This window comes from Pseudonaja textilis, chromosome 16, assembly GCF_049901715.1.
Source record: "Pseudonaja textilis isolate UNSWEBS1 chromosome 16, rPseTex1.2, whole genome shotgun sequence".
Taxonomy (NCBI): Eukaryota; Metazoa; Chordata; class Lepidosauria; order Squamata; family Elapidae; genus Pseudonaja; species Pseudonaja textilis.
The window spans coordinates 3,383,644-3,398,745 of NC_142005.1; positions in this window are offsets into that span (position 1 = coordinate 3,383,644).

Sequence of the window (15,102 nt, forward strand, 5' to 3'; positions counted from 1 at the left end):
GTTGCAGGAACTGGGTATGACCAGTCTAGAAGAAAGAAGGATTAGTGGGGACACGATAGCAGTTTTCCAATATTTGAGAGGCTGCCACAAAGAAGAAGGGGGTCAATTTATTCTCCAAAGCCCCTGAAGGCAGGACAAGAAACAACAGATGGAAACTAATCAAGGAGAGAAGCAACCTGGAATTCAGGAGAAACTTCCAAACAGTGAGGACAATTAACCAGTGGAACTCCTTGCCACCAGAGGTTGTGGCTGCTCCATCCCTGGAGGTTTTAAAGAGGAGATTGGACAACAATTTGTCTAGGAAATGGCATAGGATCTCATGCTTGAGCAGGGGGCTAGACTAGAAGACCTCTAAGGTCCCTTCCAACCCAGTTATTCTGTACCCAGTTTTGATCTCCATGGTATAAAGAAAACATTGAGTGGGTGCAGAGTGCAGAGAAGAGCAACAAAGATGATTAGGCGACTGAAGAGCAGTTGCAAGAATTGGTATGACTGATTAGTCTGATGAAAAGGAGGACTAGGGGTGAGACATGATAGCAGCATTCCAGTATCTCAGGGGCTGCCCCAAAGAAGAGGAAGGGGTCAAGTTATTCTCCAAAGCCCTGGGAAGGCAGGAGACGAAGCAATGGATGGAAACTAAGCAAGGAGAGAAACAGCCTGGAATTAAGGAGAAACCTTTTGACATTGAGAATAACGAACCAGTGCAAGTGTGCGTCTCTAGAAGTTATGGGTGGTTCATCATCGGAAATTTTAAAGAAAAGACTGGCTTACGATCTGTGTGAAATGGTATAGGGTTTCCTGCCTAAGCAGGGGCTGGACTAGAAGACCTCTGAGGTTCCTTCCAGCTCTATTCTGATTGACTGATTGACTCTGGGGACACTGTTGTCAACTCACCAACTTTTTAAAAAGCAGAAACTTTTTCTCAACTACCAAGAGTTGCCTCCAGTTCATGAAAGTGCCTGCCTTTTAATAAAATTTAATAAAACTAACCCCTGATAATGTATAAATGTATATTTGTTTAGTGTACTTATAATTCAGTTTATTTTATTGATTTAAATGAGATCAGTAAAGTAAAAATTTAATAAGCAATAACTAATTTAATAAAGAAATATTTAACAAAGATGTATATTTATTTAGCTTATATGCTGATAGTTCCATTTATTATGTATTTAATTTAGAAGTTTAAAGTGCAAATTTAATAAATATTGCCTTGTAATAAGCTATATATATTCATTTAGCTTATTTATCCCATGTTATTATTTATTTAAATGAATTCATTGAAGTACAAATTTAGCAAATAATACCTAACAATAGATTTAATAAACAACAAATATTTAATTAGTAATATATATTTACTTAGTTGATTTGTGGATAGCTCCATTTATTTAATATTTATTCCATTCAGATCTTTAAAGTATAAATTTCTGAAATAACACCTAGTAATACATTTAATAAATAAATAATAAATAATATATATTGAATAAGTGAGACCATTTATTAATTTAGTTTATTTATTATTTATTTTATTTAGATATATATAAAGTAGAAACTTAATAAATAATATCTAAGACTAAATTTAATAATATGTATTTAATCATATATATATATACAATTCTCGTTCTCTTGTTCTCTGTCTCTCTCGTTTTCTCTTTCTCTCTTTTGTTTTCTCTCTCTCTTTCTCTCTTGTTCTATCTCTCTTGTTATCTCTCTCTGTTTTCTCTTGTTCTCTTTCGCTCTGTTTTCTCTTTCTCTCTTCTTCTCTCTTTGTTTTCTCTCTCTTGTTCTCCCTCGTTCTCTCATTCTCTCTTGTTCTCTTGTTTTCTCTCTTTCTCTCTGTTTTCTCTCTCTTGTTCTCTCACTCTTTCTCTTTTCTCTCTCTTTCTCTCTTGTTTTCTCTCTCTCTCTCTCTCTCTTGTTCTCTCTCTCTCTTTTCAGCCCCTTCTTTTTTGTCACAGTCAAATAACCACAAACCACATGGCTTCCGGCGCAGCGTCCTGCTGTTTTGTTTTTTTCAAGATGGAAAAAATAATAATAAACAGGAGGGGGCAGGGAGAAAGGGAGTTTCTGTTCAACTCCAGCTTTGCTCTGAATAGTTAGGTGGGTTCCTATTGGGCCAGCTGAGAAAAAGACCAGGGTAAACCAGGCTCAGAGAATCCAGCACAGGATGATTCGAACGACTGTGGGGGTTCTAGTTGCTCGCTGGGCTTGGGTGGTTTGCTTGCAGACATTTCATGATCCAGCTAGGTAACATCGTCAGTGCTTGTGGGGGTAGGGTTTGCTGTCTGTTTTATACATATAGTAATTTCCCTTTTGGTGGGTTTTTGCTCTGTGGAAATGGGCAAAAAACCCCAACACTTTAATCAAGGAACCACTAAGGAGGAAATTACATCCCCTCCATACGGGAACATCTCAACCACTCAGCCAATGCTCCAATATCGCCTGTCTTCAAAAGAGGGGTGAAGAATTAAGGCTGCCTCACTTTCGTGTCCACTTGCGATCGCTGTGCAGATTGTGGCCACCCCTAACCCTGTTAATAACATAACAACTCCAGTGATTCGTTTAAAGACGGTGGCAAGAAAGGTCATGAAATAAGGCAACTGCCTTGCTTAGCAAACCGAAACACTGGGCTCACAGTCGTGGCCGTAAGTCGAAGGACCAGCTGTAAAACGATAGAGGAACTGGTCTGCTGATTTGCAAACCACAGCTTATATATTATTGCCAATTGTGCAAAGGTGGTTTTGTGGACAGGAGCACGGTTAAACAAGCCACAATAAGCCTACATACCAGGTATGGTTTAACTAACCACAATGGATGTTCTCAAGCAGAGAATTAAGGAGAAACTTCCGAACAGTGAGGACAATTAACCAGTGGAACTGCTTGCCACCAGAAGTTGTGGCTGCTCCAGCCCTGGAGGTTTTTAAGAAGAGACTGGACAACCATTTGTCTGGAATGGTATAGGGTCTCCTGCCTGAGCAAGGGGTTGGACTAGAAGACCTCCAAGGTCCCTTCCAATTCTGTTATTCAGTTGTGAAGTAAGTTTTGTCCTATTTTATGATGTTTCTTGCCACAGTTGTTAAGTGAATCAATGCAGTCGTTAAGTTAAAACAAACAGTTGCAGGATTTGGGTTTGCCCAGCCTAGAGAAAAGAAGGACTAGGAGTGACATGATAGCAGCCTTCCAACATTTGAGGGGCTGCCTCAAAGAAGGGGGGGGGGCTCAAATTATTCTCCAGAGCACCAGAAGGCAGGACAAGAAACAATGGGTGAAGGCTAACCCAGGAGAGAAGCAACCTGGAATTGTGGAGAAACTTCCTGACATTAAGAACAATCAATCAGTGGAACTGCTTGCCACCTGAAGTTGTGGGTGCTTCGTCACTGGAAGCTTTTAAAGAGGAGACAACCAATGGTGCAGATTTTCCTGCTTGAGGGGTTGGACTAGAAGACCTCCCAGGTCCCTTCCAACTCTTGTTATTCTGTTCTGCTGGCAAAACATCCATTCCAATGCATGGCTGCCCTTAGACAGAAGTTCCCCCGAAACCTGGCTTGTCCACCTGCCTCCTTAGGTCTGCCAGGATCTACTGTGGAGATCTTAAGATCCTGCAACTGGAGAAAGCCAAGGATTTCCCCTGAGGTCCTTCTTGCGCAAAGCCACAATTTCAAATCCGCCTGCAATGAAAAGCTCGGGGCTGGGATGGCGGGGAAACCGGGCCAGAGAGCAGCCCTAATCTTGGCTGTTGCAGGGTTGACTCGGTGCCAGGAGGGGAACGATGAACCCATCCCTCTGGCCTGTCCCTCCACTGAAGGCAGGGTGCTTTTGCAGCAGAAACCGCCAAGAGGCCGGAAACGCATGATTTCTCAAGCCAAGATCAGCAAGCCTGAGGAAAAACTGGCCACTCCTGTGGTCAGAAGCGCATGATCTTTCCACCGAGGGTGGAAACCATCATCTGGGGGACGATGACGGTTTGGTTTGACGGCGGCGGCTGCAATCCGCATTATCCTGCACCGTGTGGCTGCTGCTTCTGCACCCGCCAGCCCTGAAGTCTTAGCAGAGGCAGGAAGGTCTAACTGGGATTTGATGAGCAAAGGGGAGCATTTAGAAAATGTTGGGGGGGGGGTGTATATATTTGCTGCCCCTCCTGGGCTGGTTCTTATTGGATTGGAAGACCGCTCGCTCGCTCTCAAAATTTCTTTCCGAGCAGCAAAGGGAAATTCCTGTCTTTGTTGACTGAAGAGTTGGCCAAGGAGGGTGTGTGTGGGTGTAAAATCATGTAATCCAAGGGCTAGAAGGGGCCTCAGAGGTCTTGTAGTCCAACCCCCTTCGCCAGGGCAGGAGATCTTATTGCATTGCAAACAAATTGTCTCCATTTATTTGTACCAATTTCCTGTATTCTTAGTCAGGTTTACACTTATACCTATTATCTTGTAAGCAATTGACAAATCAAATAAATAATAAATAAATAAATGAACATCCAGGGATGGAACAGCACCCACAACTTCTGGAGGCCAGGTGTTCCACTGGTGAATTGTTCTCACCTTCGGAAAATTCCTCCTTATTTCCAGGTTGAATCTCCCCTTGTTCAGTTTCCATCCATTCTTCCTTGTCTGGCCTTCAGGTGCTTTGGAGAACAGCTTGACCCCCTCCTCCTCCTCTCTGGGGCAGCCCCTCAAATACTGGAAGGCTGCTCTCCTGTCTCCCCTGGTCCTTCTTTTCATTAAACTAGACATACCTGATTCCCAGCAACAGTTCTTCGTATATTTTAACCTCTAATGATCTTTGTTGCTCTTCTCTGCATTCTTTCTAGAGTTTCAACGTCTTTTTTATAATGTGGTGACCAAAATTGGATGCAGTATTCCATGTGTGGTCTTACCAAGGCATTATAAAGTGGTATTAACACTTCGTGTGATTTTGATGCTATCCTTTGGATGATGCAGCCTAAGATTGCACTGGCTTTTTGGGCAGCTGCAGCACATGGCTGGCTCATATTTAAGTGCTGCCTGCTAGGACAAAGATGTTGAGACTTTGGAAAAAGTGCAAAGAAGAGCAACTGAGATTATTAAAGGCCCGGAGACTAAAACATATGAAGAAGGCTACAGGATTTGGGTCTGGCCAGTCCAGAAAAAAGAAGGACAAGGCAGGACATGATAGCAGGATTCCAGTATTTGAGGAACTACCACAAAGAAGAGGGCTTCAATTTATTCTCCAAAGCACTTGAAGGCAGGACAAGAAACAACAGATGGAAACTAATCAAGGAAAGAAGCAACTGAGGAGAAACTTCCTGACAGTCAGGACAATTAACCAGTGGAACAGCTTGCCACCAGAAGTTGTGGCTGCTCCATCCTCCAGTCAGTAACTTATGATTGTAAGAGGTAGGCTCTAACTCGAGGACTACCTGAGCTTCTCCTGAAAGCTAATGCTTGCTCTCATCCTGGTAATCAACACGCCTTTCCTGCCTCTAGTCAGGGGTGGTTTAAATGCTGCAAACATTTTAGGAATTGTAAATGGGATTTTTAACCGTGCCGGGAGGGTTGAGGGCTTGGTAACGATCTTCCCCACAATCTGCACAGGAAATTAAACATGGCTCTTAATGATCAGCCTCCTTCTTCCTTCCTCAATGAGAAATCATAACAAAAAATTAAGTGGGCTGAATGCTTTTTAACCTAATCAGCAAGACAATGAAACAGGAGCCAAAGGATGTTGGCCAGAACAAGGGTAGAATCATATGAAAGGAACCCAGCCTTAGGAAACAGAAACTTAAAATAAAAGAATATTTTTTAAAAGGGAGGAGGCAGAGATTTGAGGTGCACCGTCCAGGTTGTTGAAGAGGGGGGAAGGAATAGAATGGAATGGAGTAGAGTGGAATAGAGTAGAGTAGAGTAGAGTAGAATAGAATAGAATAGAATAGAATAGAATAGAATAGAATAGAATAGAATAGAATAGAATAGAATAATAAAGAGAAGAAAAGAGTGGAAAGAATAGAATAGTAGAATAGAATAGAGAATAGGATGGAATGGAATGGGATGGGATGGTATAGGATAGGATGGGATAGAATATGGAATGGAATGGAACAGAATAGAATAGTAAAGAGAAGAAAAGAGTGGAAAGAATAGAATAGTAATAGAATAGAATAGAGAATAGGATGGAATGGGATGGTATAGGATAGGATGGGATAGAATATGGAATGGAATGGAAGAGAAGAGAACAGAAGAGAGCAGAAGAGAACAGAACAGAAGAGAATAATAAAGAGAAGAGAAGAATGGAAAGAATAGAAGTAGAGGTAGAATAGAATAGAATAGAATAGAATAGAATAGAAGAGAAGAGAAGAGAAGAGAAGAGAAGAGAAGAGAAGAGAAGAGTGGAAAGAATAGAATAGTAATAGAATAGAGAATAGGATGGAATGGAATGGGTTGGTATAGGATAGGATGGGATAGAATATGGAATGTAATGGAAGAGAAGAGAAGAGAACAGAACAGAAGAGAATAATAAAGAGAAGAATGGAAAGAATAGAAGTAGAGGTAGAATAGAAATTAGAATAGAATAGAATAGAATAGAATAGAATAGAATAGAATAGAATAGAACAGAACAGAATAGAATAGAGAATAGGATGGAATATAACGCAGAAAAACCTATGCAGAAAAAGAAGCAAAATTTTATTTTCAAACTATTGGAAGTTATATAAACTCTACCACAATATCCAGAATTATTCCAAGCAGTTTTCCCCCATTTTTTTTTAAAAAAGTATGCATAATACATTGACCTGCAAAGGTGTGTTTTGAAATATTAAATATCAGCTGCTAAGTGATCAGAAAATTACAAATTGTTCTACAGGTATATTTTCTGCTTGTAAAACAAGTGAAAGAACTTGTAATTTTTAACAAGTTTGCGGCAGGGTTCAGCTGGCGGGTGTGTCAGGATGGCGGGTTTATTTGCACACTTGTTACTTGTTGCTGTGTTGACTTGTCCCACACCCCAGTACAGGTTGCCCCTGGCAGCCTGTTTGATAAACTCTGCTAACAGTGGCTAAAATCAGCAGAGCTTCAGGCTGAAAAGCAGAGAAGATGAAACATTTAAAGATAAAGTGTTTGCAAAATGTGCTTATTTTGGTGGAAATCTACAAAAAATATTGTCATTCTTTGTGAAGATTTGGTGTGAGTACACACATCCCCCCCCCCAAATATTAAATAACAAGGGAAGGGACATCGGAGGTCTTCTAGTCCAACTCCCTGTTCAAGCAGAAACCCTGAACTATTGAAGAGAAAAGCACTTGAGAACTTTAGAAATTTCCTGACAGTTACAACAATTAATCAGTGGAACAATTTGCCTCCAGAAGTTGCAAATGCTCCAACACTGGAAGTTTTAATTTCTCTGAAGTGGTATAGGGATTCCTGCAGGGGGGTTGGACTAGAAGACCTCCAAGGCCCCTTCCAACTCTGCTATTCTTTTTTTTTTAATTTTAAAAATAAACTTTACTAAACATTAAAAATATATATACAAAATACAAAACATTTCATAAAATACAGAACCAAAAAGTTATACATAACCAATAAACATAAAACATAAACATGTCTAATTGCTTAGATGGTGTGTTTTTATCAAACAATTTTCCAATATTTAGTTCCTATATCTGGTATATACGCCTCTCGTAACCTCTTTATATTTTCTCTTGCCTATCTGTTTTCTCACATGTTTCTATCCTTTATCCAATTATACCAGTTTCCCCAAACTGTAAAATATTTTGAGTCTTCCTTATCTTTAACTTTTGGGTGAGTTTATCCATTTCCGCGCAGTTGTAGATCTTCTGGATTATCAAGTTATCTGTTGCCATCTGATCTCCCTTCCAACATTGAGCAAATGCTATCTGTGCTGCATTTATTATATGTAAAATTAAATATTTGATTTCTTTTACGATTTCACCTTTTATTATTCCCCCCCCCCCAAAAAATCAGCCTTAAGTTCTAATTGAATGTTTGTGATCACAAACATCACAAACTAACTCTGCTTTCTATTCTATTCTATTCTATTCTATTCTATTCTATTCTATTCTATTCTATTCTATTCTATTCTATTCTATTCCTTCCAATATTTATTCTATTCTATTCTGTTCTATTCTATTCTATTCTATTATTTCAGACAAATGGCTGTCCAGTCTCTTCCAAAAAACCTCCAGTGATGGAGAACCGACAAACCTTCTGGTGGCAAGCTGTTCCGCTGGTTAATTGTTCTCACTGTCAGCCTATTTCTCCTTAATTCCAGGTTGCTTCTCTCCTGGGTTAGTTTCCATCCATTGCTTTTTGTCCTGCCTTCGGGGGCTTTGGAAAACAGCTTGACCCCTTCCTCCTCTGTGGGGCAGTCCCTCAAATACTGGAATGCTGCTCTCCTGTGCCCCCTGGTCCTTCTCTTCCCTAGACTGGCCATACCCAATTCCTGCAACTGTTCTTCGTATGTTTTAGCCTTCAGGCCCCAAATCATCTTTGTTGCTTCGACAGATAACTGTGTGAGATAACATTGTGGCTTTGTGGTTGTTTTATTTGTTATCCCTGGAGTCTCGCTTAACTCCATCTTCGTTGTTTTAAAAATCAAAGCAAAGGAAGTCTGGAAGAATGCAAGAAATGGTAAACAGATGGCAAGGACGCTTCTACACAGGGGTTGAATGTCGAGATGCCAAATAAATGAAGATATCGTGTTGAAATGCAAGATAAATGATACAAATAGCATGCAGAAGCAGCCTCTCCTGAACCCTTGGACATTGGTTTGATTCCCACAGTGCATTGAATTAGGTAGGCAAATACAGATATAGATTAACATTAACAGAGTTGGAGGGGACCTTGTAGGTCATCTAGTCCACCACCACCACCACCCCAGCAGACCCTACACCATTTCTGATATGATTGCCAATGCCCAATGTCATGACCCTGTCGGAATCTGAATCCAAGGAGGAAGAGGAACAGCCAACAGGGAGTGGGAGTGTGGCTACGTTCGCTGTGGAGGAAACTGGGAAAGGGTGAGGTCCGGCTGGGCAGAGCAGGGGAGAGGTAGAACAAGGGAGAGGGAGTTCAAAGGAAGACCCAGGCCCACCCTCTTTTGCGACCTTCGGACAAGCCAAGTCAACAGAGAAGCCAGATTCCCCTAACAGTCAGGTTACTAACTTACCGACTGAAGTGATTTACTTAACAATGGTGGCCAGAAAGCTCTCAAAATTCACATAACCACTGTCCCTCTTAGCAACAGAAATGTTGGCCTCCAGGGTGGTCATAAGACGAGGTTTTAGTATAACCAAGAGCCGTGTGCAGGCTTTGGGGGAGAAACGGCTGGAAGGGCGCTGGGCCGGGGCTGGGGAACTCACAGTTGGTGCAAGAAGGAAGTTGGACTTCCTGGAGCGGCAGGAGCAGAAACAACTGGTCGGTTGCAATCGGAGGTTGGGGAAAAAAGGAAAAAAGAAACCAGATTGCCATCAACTTACATTTCTCGTGCAGGGAGAAACATCTGCAGGGGAAAAAAATAACAACGGAGAAATGGAAAAGGCAAAGACACAATGCTTAGACATTTCTCCTTTAAGGAGACTTTGAAAAAGGATTCAAAAATAATGGCCTCTCACTTATTATATCACTTCCCTCTCCTGCTATGCAGTTTTCCTTGTAGGTCCAAACTTAGCAACTAAAACATGTGATGAATGGTTACAGGAACCGGGCATAGCTAGTCCAGTGAAGAGAAGGACCAGGGGAGACAGGAGAGCAGCCTTCCAGTATTTGAGGGGCTGCCGCAGAGAGGAGGAGGAAGGGGTCAAGCTATTTTCTAAAGCTCCCCGAAGGCCAGACAAGGAATAATGGATGGAAACTGGAGAGATTCAACCTGGAAATAAGGAGGAATTTTCTGACAGGGAGAACAATCAACCAGTGGAACAGAAGTTGCCTTCGGAGGTTGTGGGAGCTCATCACTTGAGTCTTCCAAGAAGAGACTCTCAGAAATGGTGTAGGGTCTCCTGCTTGGGCGTGGGTTGGGGGGGTTGGACTGGATGACCTACAAGGTCCCTCTCAACTCTGTTAATCTGTAATCTGTAAATTTTAACACTTGTGGACTTCCACTCCCACAATTCCCCAACCAGCCAGTTCCTTCTCTCTCGTCTCTTGGCTGACTCGCCTAAACTTGCACAAACTCACATTGAGGGTTTGCACAAAGCATCGCAAACACTCCCCGTTCCAAATCTAACCTAAGGTTAAGAATTAAACCGTTCAAGTCGTATCAGTGCAACCAGGGTTATTACTGGGCTAATTCAGCACATTACACAAGCTCTGTATATATCGTATTTATGTCCTAGCAGAGATTAGCAACAATTTCTTTTCTGTGGACTTTAGAAGGGGGTCTCACCCTGCAGTAGGAAAACGTTCAGGGAGGGGGAACAAAACAATCTCTGTCTATTTAACCTAGATAATGATTTCCAGACTAGGCTCCGGAATGGTTTGACATAATCCAGGGTAATCCTAAGAAATGCCGCATACGGGGGCGAGGGTCTTAATGTTAACTTCAGGCTGCAGGTTCAGGGTTTCTCAACTTCAGTGACTTGAAAATGTGTGGACTCCAACTCCCAGAATTCCCCAGCCAGCGTGGTCAGTGTTTCTGGAAGTGGGCCAGATGCAAATTTTGCAAATAATAAACAAATAAGCTAATGAATTAATGAAAGAAGGAAGGAAGGAAGGAAATCAATAATTCAATAATTCAATAAATCAATCTATATAAAGCAAAATACCACTCAGGCATCATCACAAAATCTCCAGAACCGAAAAGCCTACAAACTTGAAATTTGGCACGTAGGTTCCTCTTGGCTTCTAGGTGCTCACTAAGAAAGGTTTTTTTCCAAATGAACTATCAGAGCATTAGGATTTCCTATATTATTATTATTATTAACACGCTCTGGTGCTAAGGAGTTCTACTCCCCCTCCCCACCTGAAAAGAAATCTCTTCCAAATGCAAAACACAAGCAGAGGAGTTTCAGTTTCAGCTTCACAGCACCAAACAGCTTTAGTACAGAACAATTGAGCTAAGCCACGCCTAGGCTCCTTGCTGTCTCCTCCTTGCTCACACAGCAAATACTGTTTCAGTTTCCAAACAGCCCTCAACTCTCCCACACACTGACTGGACGCTAGCCAGATGAATACCGATGGTTGCTGGTAGACAGAGGCAGAATTCCCACCCCCACCCCTTATTTTCCTCCACAAAAACTATGCCCAATCACATAGGTTTGTAGCGAAGCAGGGGTAGCCAGCAAATAAATAAACAAACAAGCAAACCAACAAGCCCAACCCACTATAAGACATTAGATAAGGGTTTCTCAATCTCAACAACTTTTAAGATTAGTCGACTTCAACTCCCAGAATTCCCCTGCCCGGATGCTCAGAGTTTGTGGAAATGAGCAGGATGTAGATTTTGCAAAGGAAGGAAGGAAAATTAAATCAGCCATTATAGTAGATAATGGATGGTTTCTCAGCCTTGATCACTTTTCAGATCGGTGGACTTCAACTCCCAGCATTCCCCAGCCAATAATGGGGAATGCTGACTGGGTTATGCTGGGAGTTGAAGTCCGCCCACCTTAAAATCCGAGTTGAGAAACTGCTCATCTATTATCCTGTGACTTATTACAGTGACTTGTTTTTATTTATTTATTTATTTATTTATTTACTTAGTTACTTAGCTAGGCAGTTAGTCAGTCAGTCAATCAGTGAGTCATTTATTTGCAAAATCTAGAAGAAGGTTGATATCTCCCAAACAGGCTTGGAATGAGACTGCTTGGACGTTACCTTTCCTCCAGCCAGCATGGTAGAAAGCTGCCCATCTTTGGGGGTCAGGGAGAACTGGCTGGCACAGGGGGACTCTGCAGCCCCTGAGGCAGAACGAGAGCTGAGAGACACTGCCGGTCTCCCGGCTCCAGCAAAAACTCGGCCAAAGTAATAAAACAAAGGCCATCCCCTCTCGCTGGAAAATTGTCCTCATTAAGCACACACACACCCTCCCCCAAAGAAGGGTGGGGGAGGACATGTTTGAAGGGTAGCTCATCATTCAGGGAATTCCTGCATATTGATAATTGTTAATTGTTCTGCGAATTTCCAAATTCCTGAAGGAACACTCAGCGCAGCTGCATAGGAAGGAAGTCCGCTGTTCCCAGTGATTGACTGCAGGGCTTTGCAATCTTTTAAGATCTGTGGACTTCAGCTCCCAGAATTCTGTGGACTTCAACTTCCAGCGTTCCCCAGCCAGCATAGCCCATAGGATAGCTGGCTGGGGAATTCTTGGAGTTGAAGTCCACAGATCTTAAAGGGGGCGCAGCTGAGAAACACTGTTGGAGCTTGTTAAACAGGTGTGCTCTCTGGACTATGGAAAATATAGGTAGTCCTCAACTTACCACAGTTCATTTAGTGATTACTCAAATTTTCGAACAGCACTGAGAAAAAGTGACAAGCGATCATGTTTCACACTTACGACCATTGTCGTGTTCACACGATCAAAATTCAGACAGTTGACAACTGATTCACAAGCAATAGGGAAGCCAGATTTTCTTAACATCCGGGTTATTAACTTATCCATTGCAGTGGTTCACTTAACAACCATGGCCAGGAAGGTTGTAAAATGGGGCAAAGCTCATTGTATACAATGTCTCACTTAGCAACATAAATGTTGGGCTCAATTCTATTCGTAAGTCGAGGACTACCTGTAGCTGGGCAAGGGGAGGGAAAAGGTGTCTGAGCATATGCAGAAGGCACGTTCCTAGACTGAGCTACCAATGAGTTTCATCAGGCTTGGAATAGTCGTAGAAAGATGGTCAGAATTTATAAATCCGTTACAGGGGTAGTTCTCGAATTATGACCACGATTGAGCCCAAAATGTATGTTGTTAAGGGAGAAATGTGTTAAGTCAGAACATAGAACTAGAGAAATGTCAAAAATTATGGGAAAGAAGCTATACATTAACAATGGAAAGTTCTTATTAAAAAAACGTATATAAAATGCTTTATAGATGGCATTTAATACTTACTAGGTGAGCTAGTAAGTAGTAAAGGCCTTCCCAATTTCCAGGAGGCCGATTTTTCCCCCTCCCGGAGCCTCCCTGCAGGCCCTGCCCTTACCTGGGGTCCAAAACAGGCCACCTGGGGGACTCCTGGGTGGGGAGGGGCCCGCCAGGGATGAGATCTGTTGGTTCATCAAACTGGCCATAAAATTAGCTACTGGTTAGCTACCAGTTCGCATGAACCAGGGTGAACCGGTAGCAGCGAATCCCTGGGTCCATCCTAAGATGAGATACTTATTGTGGCAGTCTTTATAAAGAGGTTTCATACCCCACTCCCCACAAGGGGACTCTGCCTATGCTCTGAGGTCCACAGCTGGGGGGGGTTGCAGAATTCCTGAAGGCCTGGGCTATTTCCAGAATAGCCGGAGTATAAATATTAGTGGCTTAATTTAAGGACCTCAAATAGGTTGTGTTCTATTTCTAGATTTCCCCTTAAGTAAAAGGATTAGAAGCTCAGGATTGAAAAGGAAACCTGAGCATTCGAGAAGACGGGGTGGATCCCTCAGACCCTTAAGAAGATGTTCAGGACAAACATCCGTTGCTTTGGAACGGCCCTGAGAGGCTTTAGAGATACGGGAGTGGGGTGGAATCTCATTTCTTGTACTTGGAGAGAAAGGAAAGAAGGAAAAGAAGGGAGGAAGGAAGGAGGAAGGAAGGAAATTACAAAAGATAAAATAGGAAGGGAGGAATTCGAAAAAGAAAATTGGAAGAAGGGAGGAAAGAAGAGAAGGAAAGAAGGAAGGAAGGAAGGAAGGAAGGAAGGAAGGAAGGAAGGAAGGAAGGAAGGAAGGAAGGAAGGAAGGAAGGAAGGAAGGAAGGAAGTTATGAAAAATAAAATAGGAAGAAAGGAATTAGAAAAAGAAAATTAGAAGGAGGGAAGAAAGAGGAGAGGAAGAGAGAAGGAAAGAAAAATATAAAAAAACAAAATAGGAAGAGAATAATTAGAAAAAGAAAATTAGAAGAAGGGAGGAAAGAAGAAGAGAAGAGAGAAGGAAAGAAGGGAGGGAGGAAGGAAGAAAATTATGAAAAACAAAATAGGAAGAGAATAATTAGAAAAAGAAAATTAGAAGAAAGGAGGAAAGAGGAGAAGAGAGAAGGAAGGAAGGAAGTTTACAGTAATCCTCAACTTGCCACTATTCATTTAACAAGTAGTCTTTGACTTACGACCACAATGGAGCCCAACATTCCTGTTGTTATGTGAATTTTGCCCCATTTTACAACCTTTCATGCCACCCTTGTTAACCAAATCCTTGCTGTTGTTAAGTTAGGAACCCGGTTGTTAAGTGAATCTGGCTTCCCCGTGGATTTGGCTCCTCAGACGGTCGCAAAAGGGGATCACTTGAACCCAGGACTCTGCAACAGTCATACGTATGAATCAGGTGCCCAGCATCTGAATTTTGATCACATGACCATGGGGGGGGATGCTGCAAAGGTTGTAACTATGAAAAACCGTCATAAGTCACAATTTTTCAAAGCCCTTGTAACTTCAAATGGTTACTAAATGAATTGTTGTAAGTCGAGGATTACCTTCCCAGTAGCTTTGGACAAGCGAAGTTGAAGGGAAGCTGAGTTCACTTAATGACTGCATGATTCGCTTACTGACCATGGTTAAAAAAAATGACTTGCTTAACAACTACATTGCTTAGTGATCGACCTTCCCATCCCAGTTGTGGTCATAAGTCAAGAACTCCCACGTAGTTGATCAAAATGCTGGAACTCATGTAAAATCAATTAATCAGAACATAGCTGGAAGGGACCTTGGAGGTCTTCTAGTCCAACCCCCTGCTCAAACAGGAGACCCTATATCTGTGATGGCGAACCTATGGCACGGGTCCCACAGGTGGCACGCAGAGTGCTTGCACACGAGCTACAGACAAACTTACCTCACTGTGCATGCGCGCACTTCACAGCTGATTTTCCGCCTCCCAAAGGTTTGAGGAAGGCTTCTGCAGGCTTTGCAGGACGAAAACTAGGCCCGTTTCATCACTTCCTGTTTTTCCGAAAATACCGGAAGGGATGAAAGAGGCCTAGTTTTCAGCCTGCAAAGCC